Raw genomic sequence first — 20164 nt, forward strand, 5'->3', positions numbered from 1 at the left:
CCTAGCAGTTCTCACCCTCCTCTTAGTTGTGTTAGGCCAACCTACCAGGAGCTGGGTTAGTCAGGTTACACAAGGGGACTCAGGTCGTCCAACCCAGGACTTAGCCATGATACTTATCAGGAACAGGAAAGGCTGTCCCTGCAGGACTTGTGGCAGAGGAAGGGCTGGGAGGAGATGCAGGGTTACTCACAGGCTTTCAAACTTTACAGCCTCTCCTAGCTTGTAACTCAAGTAAGAGAGTAGGAACTACACATCCACATGTGTTCCAATGTGGAACACTGACATTGGAAAATAGCTTACAGTTACTGCTAAGAATTTGGGGGTTTGCATGTGGGTATGACTTCTAAAGATGCTACTGAGGGTGGAGAGTGGGCACAGAACAGGAGAGGAGTGTGTAGGCCCAGGATGTGATGGGTGGGAAGGGTTAGGACATCCCTGATATGGTACTGTAGCTCTGCCATGGCTTCCATACCCTGAATTGATCCAGTGTATGCTAAAAACAAGTTCCATCTATTGGTTAATGTAGTATAATAATTGAATGTTAGAGATTGGTCAAACTCTTGGCACCAAGTCTCTCCAGATTTGGAGGTCCCCCTTAAAGTTAAGGGGGCTTCCTCATGGTTAAAGGGGGGTTCTTCATATAGTTAAAGGCCTTCCCGTGGGTAAGGAGTCTTTTCCTTGGGACTTGTTTCAGTGTGTTTGAATGATGTTGAAACAGTCTACCCTGACTGAGCAAAACCACCAGATGTGGATCTGAAGAAGGCTGAATTGGCCTTTTAGGGATGAAAAAATATATAGAGGCGGCATGCATGGTAACCTGTGAATGAACCCTTCCTGGACCCCACAGACTCCATGATTGCACCATGCAGGAGCCAGCAGCCTAGAACCCAGCTTGTTGGCTTCATAAAGTATATGAGGAACAGTACAGAGTCAGGATTAGGTTGCTGTGTGGACATGTGAAGATGCCTCGGTCAACATTGCCTGTGTCTCTGTGTCTTCATGTTTGCCTGGTGGCGTAGACACCCCCTCACTGGGGTCTAAACTTCCAAGCTAGTTCTTGTACCCAAAAATGTGTTTTCTTAGGAAACCTTATTTTTCACCAGAATCTCTGTCTGAACCATTCTTATAGGGCAGCCCTTAGGAGGGCTGGCCTTTTGTGAATAAGAGCAGCCTGAGTAACAAAAGGACTGCGCTTTGGATCTCTGACTCACTTATGCTTTGCTTTGCAGAGTGAAGAGTCAGCCCTTACACATTTTATGAGGCATTGAGGTGTTTTGTACTGCCATTTGGATGGTCCCCATTTAAGCATTTTTGAAATGACTGTGTCCTTGCTTTCTCAGATCTGGAATAACAATCTTTGCTGAGTACTGAGGACATTTTTATTGCTATTGCCATTTGTGCATATGTGTGCATGCGTGTGTGCTTGCTGAGAATTCGAGATTTTAGGTTCAGGCTCCTGCTTTCAAATGTGTCTGTTAGTTGTTGAAGTCAGTTAAAATCCCCTAAGATGATGAGTGTTGTTGATAGTTAAGCCTGTAATAGAAACAGGGGTCTACCAGTTGTCTGACAGTCTGGCTCAATTCACAGGCATTTACATAGTCCACCTAGAGTTATGAAACCTTCTGCTTAGGCTGCTGGGTGGAGCACAAATCTTTCCAGAAGACTTTAAGGCTACCACATAGCTAACTTGATCTCCAAGGGGTGGCCTGGCTATTGGTCTTGATCTTTGGCAAACAAAAGCTTCAAGATGACCATGAGCAGTGTGGTAATTGTGGAATTTACTTCACTAGGATTATAATGGTATTCTAGTTCCTGCTAGTTCTAACTTAAGGAAAGATTGGCCCATTTATTATTTTTATAGATTTTTAGATATAACATATTTTGGTTGAGGTAAATGATTTTGAATGGATGATAAACTGTTACAGTGGTATTTATAGCTATTGCAGAATTTGAACAATCTTACTTTAAAAATTACATTATAATCAATATATAAGCTGGACTTCAGAGGCCATATTTTAAAAGTAAAAAGTCTTGGTATGTAAGAATGAATTATTTGATATGAATTTGACAGGCTAGATGTTGATTGAAATGAGGCTAATGTGTGCTGGAGAATAGTCTATATTACAGGGCTGGTAGTAGCAAGAGCCCTGTCTAAAGTGGTTTGAGGCTCTTGGTAATGGGGTTCTGGGATTGGCAGAATGTTCTAGCCCCTCTCCTTCTGCTACGTGCTGGAGAGAGGGAGGGAACCAAAGAAGGGGTTCAGCAGAACCCATTCTGTCCATAGAACTAAAGACAGAGATTTCTGGAACTCAAGAGTGCTTATCCTCTGTCAACATGTGCCCAGTTACAGTTGTGCCCAGGACAGAAACACCACATTGCTGTGACCGTGAGGATAAGAAGGATGTTGGCAGTCTCTCAGGGAAATGTAGAGAAAATATCAGACATAGCAAGCTTCCTGTACAGTGTGACACACATATGGCTTCCTTCTGAAGAACACAGGCTCCTGGTGTGTGATCTGCCTGGACTACTAACTTCCCATCTTGTCAGAGAGCTTTCTTTTTACTAAGAGGTGACTTACTAAGGGATTGTTCTTTAACGCTTACAAATTAGCGTGGTGATGATCTGGCTATACATACACTCAGTGTTGTTGCTTTTTGTTCATATATTGTCCAATCATACCAGTGTCACCTGTTGCATAACAGCTTCCTCCAAGACTGAAATATTCTATCCAGTAGGGAAGCTCTTTAAGCAGGAAGAGAAACAACTCAAAATAGCTTCAGGAAGTCCCTGAAACTGACAAGACTCATTAGGCCCCAGCCTGCTGGAGTAAACAAAGCAATAAAGTCTGAGAGTTCCTTTCTGACTGGTGAAGCTGAGCTGCAAAGAAGACTCTTGCTCAAGCCAAGCAGCAAAGACTCTGAGATGAGATCAGCTGCTTGGGAGAAACAGAAACCACAGAAACCAGCTAGCAGTTTGGAGCAACAGAGCCAGCCACCTAGAAAGTACCCTCCCCAGCCTGTTGAGCTACCTGCAGGCAGTGCAGTGGAGTGTCCCAAGCTCTGTGAGCTGTCACCCATGCTGAGGTGGACCTTGGTGATGCAGCTGTCTTTGAGTTGCTTCCGTTCCTGTAGCCCCCCCTTACACATATCCCTGTAAGTAACCCCAGTAAAACTCATGGTTCACCAAATTGGACTTGGGTGGTATCGGTACTTTGGTCTGTTGTGGGCTCCCTATCTGGGGTAAGTAGACATGTGTCTCCAGGAAAAGTTTTTCATAGTCACACCATGGCTCTCCATCCCCTTCACCTCTTTGTTCCACATCGTGTTTCAGGTTTTTGAGGGCCCCCCACTCTCTTGTTTCCCTCTGTTCTTTCTTCAGGCATTTCACCTGGGTCTACAGTGCCCTTCTATTATTTGTGGTCCCAGGTAACACTCTTTCCAGTTTCTTTGGACTCCACAGCAATCTGGGATTCCTTGTCAGAAGCCAGTGATGTACATCACACAGGCTGTAAGTTCCAGTGTTGCTCAGGAGTGCCTGTATGTGTGGTGCTTGTGTACACAGTATATGTAGGCCTGTCACATGGGCTTTTTCATGAGACATGGGTTTTCTGGTGACCTGCTAGCCTTTTCTGTTGTTTCCATGTGACAGGGCATGTATATCTGTTATTGCAATCTGGTCACCTGTGTGACAGTGGGGATGGCTTCTCTACCAACACAGCTGTGCCATGCTGCTGTCTCTGTGGGACCTAGCTGGTATCTTTGTGTGATGCTTGGCTATTTTAGTTGGGAGTTGGCATTCTCGCCTGTCTTGTCAGGATGCAGGACACCTTAGCTGTGGGATTGAAGCCTGGTTCTTCATACCTCACCTTGGCTCTTCTGGAGTGAATTTGTCATTCTTTCTCTGCTCATGACAATGTCATGTTCCCTCCCTCAATGGACAGTGAGGACGTTGACTGGGAGAACTGGAGGGGAAATTCCTTGGTGAGTCTTGCTCTGGGTGGAAGCAGTCTTAGGATTGTATCAGTGGAGGTTGGCAGCACTGACCTGCTAGGCACTGTGTGTCATAGGTGTCAGGTATGATGGGGATGACCGGACCCTCACAGCGAGAACCCATCTACCTTTGTGGTGTCTGCTGGTTTTTATTTGTACAATTCAGAACCATGCTTCTTAGAATTGACCCACATGCCTCTGCCTTACCTTACAGTGGCCTCTACTAGCAGGACCCTTCTCATTGGTATTCTAAAAGGAGAGTGTTAGTGTTGGGGAAGGGCTGGCTTCCTCCTGAAGTACTAATAATGTAAAGGGAGCCATGAAGTGAAAGTCACTGAATTCTTTCTTTTGAAGTTGAGAAGTTTGAGTATTTGTCAAAAAAAAAAAAACAAAACAAAAAACAAAAAACAAACAAACAAAAAAAACAACAACAACCCAACCCAAACATTATGATAGATGCATTTCATTGTAAAAACACTCAGTATTAAATGAGAAGGTCTAAAAACTATTACTTTATTTTATTTTTGGTAAAACCAAGTATTGATTAGGGTTTTAAAAATATTTATTTTATTACATATTGAGTCATGCATATGTGCAATGTATCTGTGTATGTACTTATGAGTTTGGGTGCCTACAGAAGCCAGAGGCATTGGGTCATTTGGGGCTAGTTATAGGTGGTTGTGAGCTTTTCTGTGTGGATGCTAGGAACCCAACTTGGGTCCTCTGCAAGAGCAATTCTTAACCATTGAACCATCTCTCTGATCCCCTTGGCTGAGTCTATAGACAAGCTTAAAATGTCCTCATGTGTCTTCTCAGGTAGGGACCCAGTGGCTGCTGTGCTGCTTTCTTGGCTGATGATGCTTGGTTCCTGCAGTCTCCGCCACACCCTGATTAGCATGATGAGCTTCTCTTCCTCTGCCACACCCTGCTTAGCATGATGAGCTTCTCTTCCTCCGCCACTGCAGCTTCACATAAAGACAGTGATGGATTTCTCACAAGGGCTGGCTTATTTAGCAGCACAGTCTCATTGCTTAACAGTTTTCAGGTGGCATATAAATCACCCTCAACCCACTTGATTTATAGCAGCCATTTCCTCAGGTAGGAGTTGGGGTTAATTTGCAGAGATATTAAGGACAGATGCACAAATAATGAAATTGAGAAAGGAAGTTTTTTTTTTTTTTTTAATGGCAACGTGAAGCTGAGAATTTTGCAGTTGAAAGATAGTAGTCTTGGTCTAGAAGCCTAGGGTCTGGTATATGGAGGTAACTATGGGACATGCTACCATGAATTTGCTACATGACAAACTCTATATTGTGGCATAGGCTGTGGAAGAAGCTGTAAGCCCGTCTTCAAGTGTCCCCATGGCTGTGAATGGGATTTGTTTGTATCTGACTTGGCAGGCAGCCTTTTCTGGAGCTGCTCCAACAGTCTGATGTCTCTGGAGAGTTCAGAGAAGGGCCCTGAGGAGAATGGTCACTCCAGGCACAAGAGTGCCACACGGACGTCAGAAACTTGCCATGTCGTCACCTGGCCCCTTCCACCCAGGATATGGCAGTACCCAGGGCTTCTCCTGTCACTCAGAGTCAAGCTGCTACCTTGAAGCTCCAGGTTCTGAGGGTGGTTGTATTACTCTTTAGAACTTTTTCCTAAGAGGGAAATAGTTGGTGACATTTAAATGTGTCTCTGGAAAATCTCAAACAGGGTTCCTGGATTGGGAGGGATCTTTCCAATTTGTGTGACTCCTGGAGATGGTTATGATAGGAGGTAATTGTATTTTAGCTGAGCCAAATAGAACAGGAGTTTGTATAAGAGGCTTGGTGGTGGAGAGTGAGACAGGAGAAAGTGAGCTGACCATGGGGAAGCACGGCTGAGAGGGCTTTGAAAATAATAACACAGTGTGGGATGGCCAGTGTCAGGAGCCTGTTAGATGCTGTGGAGGAGTAGTGGCTGTGGGCAGCCACAAGTTGCTTCTGTATTTTGGGTCAGGTCAGTAAAACATCCTTTTCCTTTTTTTTTATTGGATATTTTCTTTACTTACATTTCAAATGTTATCCCTTCTCCAGGTCCTCCATCCCATCCCCTCTCCCCCTGCCCTCCATCCCATCCCTTCTCCCCATGCCTCTATGAGGGTGCTCCCCGAACCACCCGCCCACCTTCCCACCCTCTCTCGCCTTCTTGCCCTGGCATTCCCATACACTGGGGCATTGAACACCCTCAGGCCCAAGGGCCTCTCCTCCCACTGATGTTCAATAAGGCCATCCTCTGCCACATATGTGGCCAGTGCCATGGGTCCTTCCATGTGTACTCTTTGGTTGGTAATCCAGTCCCCGGGAGCTCCGAGGGGTCTGGCTAGTTGACCCTGTTGCTCCCCCCCCCCCCCCCCCCCGCCCACGGGGCTGCAAAACCCCCTTAGCTCCCTTAGTCCCTTCTCCAACTTCTCCATTAGGGAACCCCAGTGCTCAGTCCAGTGGTTGGCTGCGTGCATCCGCCTCTGTATTTGTCAGACTCTGGCAGAGCCTCTCAGGAGACAGCCATATCAGGCTCCCGATCTCCACATAAACATCCTCTTCTTAAGAGAGAGATTATATCTTCTGAATGCTCAGGCAGAATGGGCAGCACCATAGTTGCCGCTTTGGGATCTGCAGCTGCCAGTCAATGTTACAGTAGAGCATCAGTTGCATTTTGTATCTCAGATGTGTGAACAGACGAGAATGTGCAGTCGGAAGAGGGGCTCCAAGGAAGACCTCTTGGAATACCCGCAGGGTTGGTATAGCTGGGTCATGTAGTGATTCCAGCTTTGGGTTTCTGAGAAACCTGCAAACTAATTTCCACAGCGGATCCAACAGCTTACACTCCCACCAGCAAGCAAAGATTCTTCTCTCCCACATCCTCGCCAACATTTGCTGTTCATTTTCTGGATCATAGCTGTTCTGACTGCTTGAGATGGGATCTCCTTTCCCTGATAGCTGAAAATGTTGAGCATTCTTTTTCATATATATCTTGGCCATCTGTACTTCTAACTTTGAAAAGTGTTCAGTTCGTTTACCCATTTAATAATTGGATTACCTGTTCTTTTGTTGTTAAATTGTTCTTAGTTCTTTTTATATCTAGCTATTAGTCTTCCATTGGATAAATGTCTGGCAATGATTTTTCCTGTTCCGGAGCTATCTCTTTGTTCGGTTGATTCTTTTCTTGTAAGGAAGATTTTTTAATTTGATGAAATTCCATTTGTCAGCCTTTGCTATGATTTCATGAGCCATCAGAGTCCTATTCAGTAAGTCACCATTCACACTGTATATTGAAGTGTTTCAGCAGAGACACCTGCACACTGGTGTTTATTGTTTTCCTATTCACAATAGCCATGTCATGGAATCCAGCCTAGATGTCTGTCAGTGGAAGAATGAATAAAAATCCATGGTATATGCACACAATAGAGCATTACTTGGCCATAAAGAAGAACTAAATCATGTCATTTACAGGAAAATGCATGTGACTAGGGACTGTTGTGTTGAGTGCAATCAGACAGACTCAGAAAGGGAAGTACCATGTATTTTCTATATTTAATCTCCACATAAAGAAAGAAAGATGAAGTAGAGAAGGGAATATAGGGAGGAGATCAATGGGAGGTGACAAGGATGTAGCAGGGATGAGAACAATCAATGTATATGACATGCAAAAGAAAATGTCAGTAAAACCTTTGTGCAATCAGTGTGTAGCCATCAGCCAAGAGATAAAGCTCTCTCTGTGCTTTATGATCCGGGGCTGCCCCTGGGCCACGTTAGCCCTACTGTGCTAAGATGTCTAATTGTTCCTTCTCTGAAGAGTTAGCCATAACCTGGATGTGGTTACAAGAATAGAGTCAGGCTGTAAGGGTAGGAAGACAGGGAGTTTGCATAGTGAGACCTTGGTATCAATGCCTGTGACTGCTGGTGCTGTCCTGAGATGTGCAGAGAACCCTGTGTATAGCATGAGTGGAGGCTGGGTTTGTGGGGTCCAGGTTGTAGTCAGTGTGAAGGAGGGAGGGGCACCAGTAGGATGAGCAAGAACCAGGGGCAGAAGAGCCAGCTGGGGTTACTTGCCGAGGTGTTCACAAGTGAACCCACGAGGCTCATCTTGGAGGCTTCAAGAAGGTCTCTCTGTTGAGTTTATTTGAGCTCCTGGGCAACATCAGAGAGCTGTTTTAGTTTTGATGATGGTGGAGTGGTGGGGGCATGTTGGCTTTGGCAGCTTGTGGCAGTGCAAATGGCTTTGATTTTTAAAAAGACTTTGTGTTGGTTCTTTGTGAATTTTCCATCATGCACCCTTAACCCCACTTACCTTCACTCCCCTCTTGCTTACCCTCCACCCTTACTGCCTTTCTTTCAACAGAGAAAAAAAAAGAGTCTCATGGAAGCTGTCATGTGTCACAATGTATGTTCCATACACTGTGTATGATAGTATAGTGTAGTATAATCTTTTCTTCACACTTCTTTGCTTACAAATGTTCATTGCAATGACTCATTGGTCTTGTATGAGGGCTCTGGCTTCTGCTACTCTATTGCTACTGGAACCTCACAGGGACTTTGTGGGTCTCCCTCTTCCTCATGGGTTGTTGGCCATCTGCCCACGTGATGAACGGAGCAGAGGCTACGAGCAGGACTCAGAAGGTGGTGAGTGTGGCCGAAGGAACTTCTGGGTGTCAGTGTCAGACAGACAGCTCATTTTATTGCTCCAAGGGTAAGGTATATTAGGGTGACCTGCAGGAGATGGTGATTGGTCATAACATGATACCTAATTATCATATGGGGAGGGGGAAAGACTGATTGGTCATAACACAGCACCTAATTATCATATGGGGAGGGGGAAGAGTGAGACTCATGTGCTGAATCATGCAGCGCTTGCAGGAAGCTCTGTGCGAGGTCACCCTCCAAATAAGGTCCGGATGTGCTCAGAGACACTCTCCAAACAGGGCCAGGCAGAGGAAAGGAAGCCCTCTGGGCTTCTGCACTGAGCTCAGAGGACTATCCAGACATGGTGGACTTCCACCTTAACATCAGGGTCTGTGACCTTAGGATCAGAGTTCTCCAACAAGACTCCTCTCTCATATCCTGGTGTTGCCCTGTGTCATGGAGATCCTGTAGCTTTGGATCTGTAGGATCAGCCCCTTCATACACTCCAGCAATTCATCGATGAGATAGATAGTAGTGTGGGCCAATTCAAAGCCCTGGATCTGGACCTGAGAGGTATCTGAGCTGGTTAGCCTGCAGGCTCTCACCTCTCCAGGCCTGCTCACCAGAAACTCCCACACCCAGGGTTAGAGCTCTGCTGAACTGTCCAGTTGAGGCACAGGGCCTGCTCTCCCAAGTGCTGCAGCAGGTGTGGGACATGGCCAGTTTTCCTACTCTTATCACCCAGGGCCAGTTCTCCTGCCGGCCATAGGTGACAAGGGACAAGGGATAAGAGGAAGCGGTGGCTTTCTCTCCCTCAACTGCAGCACTGCCTGGTAGACAAGAGACAGGGCCTGCTCTCACTCCCTTGGGGCTGGTTCACCTACAACCCCTAGATCCAGGTCAGAACACCTCTCTCCTCTCTACCACCTACCGACACACACATAGGACATAGCAGCCACCGCTGCAATGCTTCTAGGAGCAGAGTGGCTTTGCTTTTTAATATTCACATGTCAGTGGGCAGCAATCTGGACTGAGTTATATTTCTGAGGTCAGAAGCTGTCGTATTGGATGCTAGAAGAAATGGCATTGCAGAGACAGCCCTATGGATGTGGTAGAGAGAGGTCTATGAGGAGCCCAGGCTGTCCACATGGGAGGTAAGATTTTACTGTGACCTTTCTTTGAAAATGTGTTCATCAGAATTCTTGAGAGAAGAGGAGTAGCCAAGGTGTGTGTGTTTGTGTGTGAGTGGTATGTGGAGTAGGTGTATGTGTGTGTGGGTGTGTGTGGTGTGGTGTATGTACATGTGTGTGTCTCTGTGTGTGTGGTATGCGGTGTGTGTGTGTGTGTGTGTGTGTGTATGTGTGTATGAGTGGTATGTGGTGTGGGTATATGTGGGTGGGTGTGTATGTGTGTGTGAGTGGTATGTGGTGTGGGTATATGTGGGTGTGTGTATGTGTGATTGTGTGTGGTGTGGTGTGGTGTGTGTGCGTGTGCATGTGTGTATGTGTGTGTGTTTACCCATCCTGGGGAAAGCCAGAGGCTAGCCTCTGACATCTTGCTGCCTCAGTCCAGCCCTGGCTCAGCAGAGTCTCTGGGTCCCATAGGAAGGCTTGTTTTTTCCCCAGTGGTTGAACCCCAATGCCTGGATCTGGAGATGCTAGGCAGCGAAGACAGCTCATAACATGCCTTTAATCTTGTGTTTCTGATGTGTTTAGGCCCACAGCCTTGCTGAGTCTGGGGCTGACTCATTTAGCATCTGCTAGTTCACAATGATCCAGGAGGTCACGGGACCTCCTCTAGCCAGGACACTCCCCTCTCCCTGTGGGCACACACTGGGGTTCACTGTTGATTTGTCCCATGGTGCTCGGCCTCTCAGGCCTGTACCAGTCTATTTCCCAGACTTCCTCATATTCCTCTGAGACTACTCTACTAACTAGTCCCACCTGCCTGCTAGCCTTGCTGTACCCACTGCTTCCTGGGAAGCCATGGAAAAGGTTGCAGCATTTTCACTCACACTGAATCCTGCTTCCCCACATGGACTAAAAGGCTCCCAGTCTAGGAAACCTCTCTACAGGGAGAGGTCTTACTGTGGTCAAACAGGACTTCACAGTAGGTATGTGGCTCTGGATCAGAGCTGAGCAGGAGGGGGCCAATCAGCTGGCTGCACCATGTGCCACTAGATTCAATCCATCAGGAAGACCATGGCTGTTGGCCTGTGGGGCAAAGCTGCTAACCAGACTGAGCGCTGAAGAAAAGAAGAAACTCCCTCCTCAGCCAGGCTGGCTATAGGATGCAACCCTATAGCTATATAACAGCCCTATATAACAACCCCCTGGAGCTCCACATGTATGGTGAGGAAGCTGCGTGAGTTTGGAGGCCCAGCACTGTCTGTCCCTAGCAGGACTGAGCCAAGAGCTGGGAGTGAGGGTTACTTGAGCAAAGGCTGTTCTGTTTAAGCTGAGTAAAGAGCCAAGTGCCAAAGGGTTGTATACTATGAAGGAAAACAGCCAGGGAATTAAAGAGGCGGGTGATGCAAATCCCTGAGGCAGGATGGCAAGGCTGAGGAAGGCGGACACTCTAGAGGAGCATCCTTTTGGAGTTCATCATGTTGTTTTCAGAAGGAGTCTCGTGCAAAGACCACTCAGTGACCGAAAATAACAGTGAAAGGCGGTGTGATTCAACTGTGTGGGTTCTGCTGCTGAAGCAAACCTTTTGTTTCCTGTGTTAACTGAATGGTTGAAAGCGACTGAAGGTATTAAAGATCAGGACTTCAGCCTCTTGAGTCTACCTGCATGTTTAAAGAGAGGAGAGAGGTGTTCTGACCTGGATCTAGGGGTTGTAGGTGAACCAGCTCCAAGGGAGTGAGAGCAGGCCCTGTCTCCTGTCTACCAGGCAGTGCTGCAGTTGAGGGAGAGAAAGCCACCACTTCCTCTTATCCCTTGTGCCTTGTCACCTATGGCCGGCAGGAGAGCTGGCCCTGGGTGATAAGAGTAGGAAAACTGGCCATGTCCCACACCTGCTGCAGCACTTGGGAGAGCAGGCCCTGTGCCTCAACTGGACAGTTCAGCAGAGCTCTAACCCTGGGTGTGGGAGTTTCTGGTGAGCAGGCCTGGAGAGGTGAGAGCCTGCAGGCTAACCAGCTCAGATACCTCTCAGGTCCAGATCCAGGGCTTTGAATTGGCCCACACTACTATCTATCTCATCGATGAATTGCTGGACTTGGTGACTTCCCTTCTTGTAGCAGCTCATGGCGGTTGCAGGCACAGAGCCTCAAGAACCATTCCAGGAGAACGGTACAAGGTTCCATGTGGCAAGTGTCAAAAGCACAGAAAAGATCAGAACGTAGACATGAGGAGCCACCAGGGCGACAGTCACAGCCAGGTGTGCCAGGCCATCACAGCACTTGATCATACCGACCTCACTAGGACAGCACACACGTGGCAGAAAGGGTGCCAGCAGACATGGAGTCCGGAGGAAGCTACCAGGTAGGTGCCTGACCAGCCCTGGTGGAATGAGGCAGTGTGATGTCCTGGAGTGTGGATGTGTGGCACAGCCAAGGGAAGGGACTCTCCAAGCAAGCAGGGGAGAGAGGAAGGGCTCTCCATCTTCCCTCTCACTGGGACAGGCAAGAAGAGGCCATGAAGATACTTTTGAGTGGTGGGGATTCCTGACATCACTAGGATCCCCAGAGATTCCTGCTGTTGATTTTAGGCTTACCACTTCTGACAGTGTCCTTTCTCGGTGGACTTTGGCGTCGTCCCCTCTGGTGAGCCAGCTCTGACTGGGTGTCTCTCTCTTATAGTTTCATGAGTTCTCGGGGGTTCTCCTGGCCCTTCATAGACTTCGTGATGAGGTACCCTCTTTCTTATTTTCATTTCCTGTTGCTGTGATAAAAATACTCCAATGGAAGTTAACTTCAGAGACAAGGGCTTTTGTAACTCTCAGGTTATAGTCTGTCCATCACTGTGAGGGAACTGAGGCAGCGGAAACTTGATGTTAAGAGTGGAAAGCAGTGAGCTAATGGATGCCTGCTGGTGTTCAGCTAGTTATCTCTTTTTAAAAAAGAAAAAATAGAATTTTGTACTTGTTTACAATGTTTCTTGATAATATTTACCATCTTTATCCCTGTAACTCCTTTTAGACTCTGAACATGCCTTCTTCCCAATTTCATCATTATGTCTTCCTCCTCCTCCTCCTCTTCTTCTTCCTCCTCCTCCTATTCTTCTCCTTGTCCTTGTCCTTGTCCTTCTCCATCTTCTTCTCCTCCTTCTCCTTCTCCTTCTCCTTCTCCTTCTCCTTCTCCTTCTCCTTCTCCTTCTCCTTCTCCTTCTCCTTCTTCTTCTTCTTCTTCTTCTTCTTCTTCTTCTTCTTCTTCTTCTTCTTCTTCTTCTCCCTCTTCTTCCTCCTCTTCCTCCTCCCCCACTTCTTCCTCCTCTCCCACTTCTTCCTCCTCCCCCACTTCTTCCTCCTCCCCCACTTCTTCCTCCTCCCCCACCTCCCCTTCCTCCTTTTCCTCCTCTTCCCCCTCCTTCCCCTTCCTCCCCTTTCTCATCCTTCTTCTCAGGGAACAGCGCTGCCCACAATGGAGGTGGGAGGCTTCCCACATCAATTAACACAATTAAGATAATACTTCATAGAAGGACTTCCTAGAAGTCCTTCTCCCAGTGATTCTGAATTGTGTTAGGTTGAAAATTAAAATTAACCATCCTAGCCTGCTGCCCCAGATCTCTCCTGCCTTGCCTTGCTGGAAGCTGGCACTCTACTGTGTGTAGGCACATAAGAACTAGCCACGGGGTTCCATTTTTAATGTCTTTATAACCTCACTACACTCTTGATCTCTGCTTTAGGGTGCTCAATCAATTGAACTGGCAGATATAAACACTTCTCTGTTCCAGTGCCACAGTGCTCAGCCACCCACTCTTTGCCTTGAGTTCTGGAGCCTTGAGGAGCCTTTGTCCCCAGGGTAGAAGAAAGAAGAGCGTGAGCCTCTCATGTGCTTCACGCCGTATTGTTCTGTATCCGAGGTGTGTCAGAAACGCCTGCTGGAAGACTTAGTTACCAAGTGGGAAGGCCATGTGTCATTCCCATGCATTGCCTGGGAAGGGTTTCCTGTTGCCCTCTGTCAGCACCCCCTTCTTGCTCCTACCTTCTAGCCAATTTCATGACAAAAGAACCTGCACCCAAGCTTCTGGATTTGGAGCAGTTTCCCACCACACCACAGGCCAAATGTAATGTCTGAAAGCACTTTGGTATGTTCCCAGTGCGACTCCCAAACTCAAGTTCTTCCCCACCATCTGCAAAGTGAGTTTCTTAGAATAAAGGAAGGAAACCAGAGAAATGGCTCCAGGTTTAAGGAAACTAAAGAGAAATACATATAACCATGCTCTATGAATCACTTCTTTTTCTTTTCTATAAACCTCAAGAGTAGAATGGCTGATCAGTTTGAATGAGGCTGGGTCCTCCTCAGCCCTGTGCAGTCAGGGAGAAGGGTTGATGTTTGTATCAGCCCATCTGCTGCTTCATTCAGTGCCTGTTAACAGGGCTCCTGCTTGATGCTTGCAGGTGGTCATATTGTCCCTGTGTGTCCCTGAGCATGATTGGCACACCTTTCTAGGATGGCGAGTGGTTGGGCTGTTAGCTGAGTAGGTCTCTGTGGTGTCAGTCTCGTTATCCATCCTTGTGGCTTCCTGCCTATGCCTCCATGATTCCCAGAGGTCATGACCTCTGGTCAGTAGATCTGGTCTGAGTTCTGAGTTCTTCCGCTTTAAGCCAGCCTCTTCTCTGTTTTGATTCATTCTCCGTCTGATGCTTGTGGTACTTTTGACTCTAACTGTACACTCTGGGAGGTGGGGTGGGGTGGCTTGGGGTGGACCCCACCATAGCCATGTAAGAGCCAACAAACAGAAGGTAGGGACAAGGGATCTGAGGAGCCAGCGCTCCCTTGTTTTTCTTAGCAGGAGACTGTTCATGCACAAAGGAGAATAGTCCAGGCATGCAGGTCGCCCTACCCCTGCCCCGGCCCCTCATGTGGAAAAAGCAGAACTAGACGGTGGCTTTTCTAGGATTTTCTCCAGCTCAACACCAGTCTCTGGATGGTTTCTTTTATTTCCACCAGGCCCCTTTCTTCCTCCTGTTTAACTTCTCCAAAAACATTGATGCTATGTCCAGCTACATGTCTCTGTTAGGCATCTACTATGAGGAGAAGTTAAGTTCAGGGGACAGAATCTCCAGCTAGACAGAGCTGCGCATTGTGCTATGTCTAACCCTGCTATGCCCGTTAGCAATGACTTCTGCCGTGTCTCTTTGGATGAAACCAGTGCTCTAAGCCATACGTGCCACTCTGAGGTCATCCCCTCTTGGGATCTAGGGTATAGGTCTGAGCTTTTCCTTAGCCTTCTGGATCTTGTATCTAGAAAGATGTGCAGTTTGCCGGGACTTCATTGTGGTGGCTACCAGCATCACATGGTTATGGAGGCCTGACATGTGGCTCACAGATTGAGAAGTACTTCTAGAACAAAATAGACACAGTCTCTGAAGACAACATAAAAACATACCAAGAGTCAACACTATTTCACGCAGGCTGCATGTGGAAATGAGGCTATTTGGAGCTTGGAGAGTTGGCTCAGCAGTGAAACGCTCTTGCCGCTCTTGCAGAGGGTGTGGGCTCTGTTCCCAGCTTGCACGTGGTGGCTCAGCTATCTGTAATATAGTCTCCTGGGAATCATACACCCTCTTCTGACCTCTGCAGGCCCTGGGCGTGCATGGGATGCATATACATACATGCAGATGAAACACCCATATAAACGAAATACATTTTGAAAGAAACAATGATATAGTGAGTGCATTATATTAAATTGAAACCTATTAGAATTAATTGATCGTGTGGCCTTTACTTTTTAATGTGGTTAGTGAAGCGTGGAAAAGTCATTTGTGGCTCCGATCATCTTCCTTCTGGCTGAGTAGCTCCATGCCAGTTGCGGATTCCTCCACCAAGCACAGATCACAGCGCATGGCACTGCACTCTTGTGGCGCTCTGCGTGTTCTGTGAGCCCAAATTTCCTGTCCACTCCTATTTTATAACTCCCCTTTATTCAAAGTATGTGTGTTTGCCTGTTGAACATTGGATGGCATTTAGTACGTATATCTAGGGTAAGTCTTTTTCTTTTTGAGGAGGATAGGATTTCTGTGATTTTCTGTTCTTATAAACATATTTGGGACTCTTGGCCTATAATCTCAACTACTTATGAGGGAGAAGTCTTAATTGTAATTTATGGTTAAGAGAATTATAGATCTAAGTCCCACCTGGACTGTAGAACAAATTCTAAGGCAACTTGTATGTAAGAGTAAATCTCAAATTAAAAAAAAAATGAAAATAAAAAATTTAAAGGATGTGGATGTACTTCAGTATTAGACATGCATTAGACAGTACTAGACAGTATTAGACATGTATTAGACATGTTTTAGACAGTATTATATATGTATTAGACAGTATTAGATAATATTTGACATGTATTAGATGGTATTAGATATGTTTTAGACAGTATTATATATGTATTAGACATATATTAGACAGTATTAGACAATATTTGACATGTATTAGATGGTATTAGACATGTATTAGACAGTATTAGGCAATATTTGACATCTATTAGATGGTATTAGACATGTATTAGACATGTTTTAGACAGTATTATATATGTATTAGACAATATTAGATATGTATTAGACATGTATTGGACAGTATTAGACAATATTTGACATGTATTAGACTATATTAGACATGTATTAGACATGTATTGGACATGTATTAGACTATATTAGACTTGTATTAGATGTGTATTGGACATGTATTAGACTATTAGATATATTAGACTTGTATTAGACAGTATTAGAACCCTGATATGTGCTAGGTTCAAAATGAAGAAAATGTTCCTAAATTATTTCCCACATTTGCCTAATGAGAAGAGATCTTGAAAGGCAGGGACACTTTAGTGAGAAGAAGGTCTTTACAGAGGGTTCTGCTGCAGCCCTGGAGCCCTGTGAGGCTCCAGCCTGATGAGGTTTGTAGTAGAGCCTGCTGAAGGCCACAGGACATGAACACCTGCCAGCATGACCCAGTTGAGTACACCAAGAGCCACATCCTGTGTTTCTAGGTGCATAGTGTGTCTGAGGTGTTCTTAGGGCAGGAGTCCTGTGTACAGGCCTTGGAGGGACTGATCAGTGGAGAACAGGGTCATGGGAGCTGCAGTGGCTGGCTTTCATTTATCGACAGACAAGCCCAGGGAAGACCTGTCCTGGCACAAGTTTCCAAATTAGAAAAGGTGAAGCCTGCAGATGCCAGGCAAGGTATAAACTTGGAAGGATGTTTGCCTGCTGTCACTTGTCCCTTGTCACTCCCTCCATGGGAAAGATATTCTTTCTGAAGGATTTGGCTAAGGAGTCTGATGTCACTTGCCATATGCATTTATAGAGAGGCCTTGCTTCAAGGGGTCTCACTGAAAGGGTCTCATTGTCTAGCCCATGGTGGCCTTGAACTTGCTGTCCCCGTCTTCCGAGTGCTAGGATTACCAGCTTCAGCAGGCATTCCTGATTGGTGAGTGGCTGTTGTCTGGAGTTTTAAAAATGATCCTTTCTGAGATGTTAAGCACGATGGCAGAGTGTGGCGTTGAGGGGATGGATGTCCGGATGGATCCTGCTGACCCCTGGGAAAGGAGAGAAAGGCCTTTTATCAGCTTCTTATTAGATTTAAAACAAAACTGCAGTGCAGACCTCAGGGCGAAAGTGTGTCCTGTGGTGTTCCCGAGAAGGTTTCGGTCAGCCATGTTTGTCCTCTTGGACATTGTTTGGCCAGCGTCACCCCTGTGCAGGGGTGGGGCATGGTCGACACTGCCCTTTCCAGATGTCTGCCCATTTACATTTTCTGCAGGACTCTGAGACGGTGGCGAGGCTTTTTCCCACGTGTAGAGTGTGATTGCATCTGCAAGGTGTGCTCATAGATCTCCCTGCAGGAATGTCGCATGGAGGCTCACTTGGTCGGTGTGAGCACCCCTCCCAGCTCTGTTCTTGAGACCAGTGCAGTTTCCCTTGAGATGTGGTACTGCCGCCTGGTTGTTCTGGGGAAGTACTGTCACTTAGTGCCCCAGGCTGACTGAATAGATGTAGGAAGGCTCTTTGGCCTCACGTCGCATGTTCCTACACACACAAGGATCTATTTGAGGTGCTTCTCCCACCCCTTTCCTTGCCTCAATGGAACTTAGGTAGCAGAAGCTTTCGTGTTGGTGACCCCTGGGGATGGCGCTGCTTCACACACGTACCATCCATCCAGTGTCACGATAACATCAAGACAGAAGGGATGCTGTAAGTGTTCCATCACCTAGTTATCAGTATTTCTCTCAAAGTAACAACAGACCCCCTGTTCAAGAGATGTTAGTAAGTATAACTCTGCGGCATTTCCCATGGGTGACAGGGCCAGTCACACACAGCTGAAAGGCAGTAGGCTCCTAGGGTCCCAGGTGTGGTGGCCGTGAGAGCCTCACAGAGCCCTGCTGTGGTCTCGAGGGACAGGAGCATGGGGACAAGGGAGCTGACCAACAGTGGTCCTGGAAGGAGCTGGTGGCCTCCTTTGGTCTCGGATCTAATAAGTGTTAGAAGCTCTTTCCCCGAGACTAAGGAAGCCATGTTTTCCTGTTCTTGTGCTATGTGACTTAAGTCACCTTTCCTTTTCAAGACCTTTATTTCTCTTGTGAGAACAATCTCTAGTATTCTGTTTCCACAGCCAGGCTTAGGTGAGCTCATTGGGGCAATGTGGAACAAACTGGAACCTCTCAGCTCTTCTGTGCAGCTGGCTTCCAGACCCCTGTGTCATTAGCATGCCGATTGCCTTCCCTCCCCCAACATCTTCGAAATCCCTATGCGTGTCCCAGCTTCTGCTGATCACCGGGCATGAGTTGCGAAATGCCAGTGACAGGCTCCAAGCACCACTGAAGGCCAGGCACCTCAGGTACAACAGATAACTCTATATTTAGCACCTGCTCTCGGAGAGCAGGGTCAAACAGGGCGATTGGCTTTGATTCAGTCCCTCATATAAGAAAGTGCAAAATAAGCCCTGGCTAGGGTTGTCCAGGAGATGGAGAGGCCCTGAGCCTGGAGACGCAGCTCTGCTATGGTGAAAGTTGGGCGTGAGACAGGACAGTAGTGTAGAGTTTGAATTGCTTCCTCCTGTTCCAGGATCTGGGAAGTGTAACACACAGCAGCAGAAATGCTCCAAAGAGCTCAGGGCCTCTGGGGACAGGCAGAGAGGCCACTCCTTCTGTGATGAGCACATGGGAGAAGCAGATGGCGTTACACATAGTACCCTGTGTCATTTCTACTTGGATGGGAACTTCTCATGGAGATCAGCTGGGCTTTGAGAGTGAATGAAAGTTTTCTGGGAAGAAACAGGAGAGAATCCAATCTGAAGAGAGCCATCCTGTGAGTTTCAACTCGGTTCTTAGCATGATTTGGTGAAAGAAATCTGCTTCAGACTCAGAAACCCTAAGCCTGGATCTCGGGACCAGTGAGCAGGCATGTCAGGCAAGCTCAAGCGCTATGGCTGCCTCCCCATCTTGCGCAAGGAGCCAGGGGTAGAGTTTGGGAGATGTTAAGGAACACACACGTTGGAGACCCATTGATCTTTAAGTAGAGTCTAAGGACAGTGTGAGGACCCAGCCAAGGTGTTCCGGGTGCAGAAACCTTCATATTTAGGAGCTTCTGTAGTGGATCTTTGGTACTAACAAGGGTCATAGACTGGGAGTTGAGGCCCCAGCGTAGGGATGAGCTTTGCAGGTGCAACGACTTCAGTGCTTGCAGTGTGGGTGGTGGTGCTGATGTGGAGGGAACATCTGAGATCAGTGTGTGTGCTGACATATGAGACCACTCTGTGTTGACATGTGTGACCACTGTGTATGCTGACATGTGAGAACACTGTGTAAGCTGACATGTGTGACCACTATGTGTGCTGACATGTGAGAACACTGTGTGCTGACATATGAGACCACTGTGTGCTGACATGTATGACCACTGTGTGTACTGACATGTGTGACCACTGTGTGTGCTGACATGTGAGAGCACTGTGTGCTGACATGTGTGACCACTGTGTATGCTGACATGTGAGGCCACTGTGTGTGCTGACATGTGAGACCACTGTGTGCTGACGTGTGTGACCACTGTGTGTTGACATGTGAGACCACTGTTGACATGTGTGACTACTGTGTGCTGACACGTGTGACCACTATGTGTGCTGACATGTGAGAACATTGTGTGCTGACATGTGTGACCACTGTGTGTTGACATGTGAGACCACTGTGTGTTGACATGTGTGACCACTGTGTGTTGACATGTGAGAACACTGTGTGCTGACATGTGTGACCACTGTGTGTTGACATGTGAGAACACTGTGTGCTGACATGTGTGAACACTGTGTGTGTTGACATGTGTGACCACTGTGTGTGCTGACATGTGAGAACACTGTGTGCTGACATGTGTGAC

At 47.0% G+C, this 20164-nt stretch overlaps 1 protein-coding gene and 1 pseudogene across 1 annotated transcript in view; one reads left to right on the forward strand and one right to left on the reverse strand.

Moving 5' to 3' along the window:
• Window positions 1-20164, forward strand: part of Dlgap2 (DLG associated protein 2) — a 663305-nt gene that overhangs the window by 81790 nt on the left and 561351 nt on the right. The window lies entirely within an intron of this gene.
• Window positions 9535-9621, reverse strand: LOC116071851 (annotated as a pseudogene).

The sequence above is a fragment of the Mastomys coucha genome, unplaced genomic scaffold (genome assembly GCF_008632895.1).
Source record: "Mastomys coucha isolate ucsf_1 unplaced genomic scaffold, UCSF_Mcou_1 pScaffold22, whole genome shotgun sequence".
Classification (NCBI taxonomy): Eukaryota; Metazoa; Chordata; class Mammalia; order Rodentia; family Muridae; genus Mastomys; species Mastomys coucha.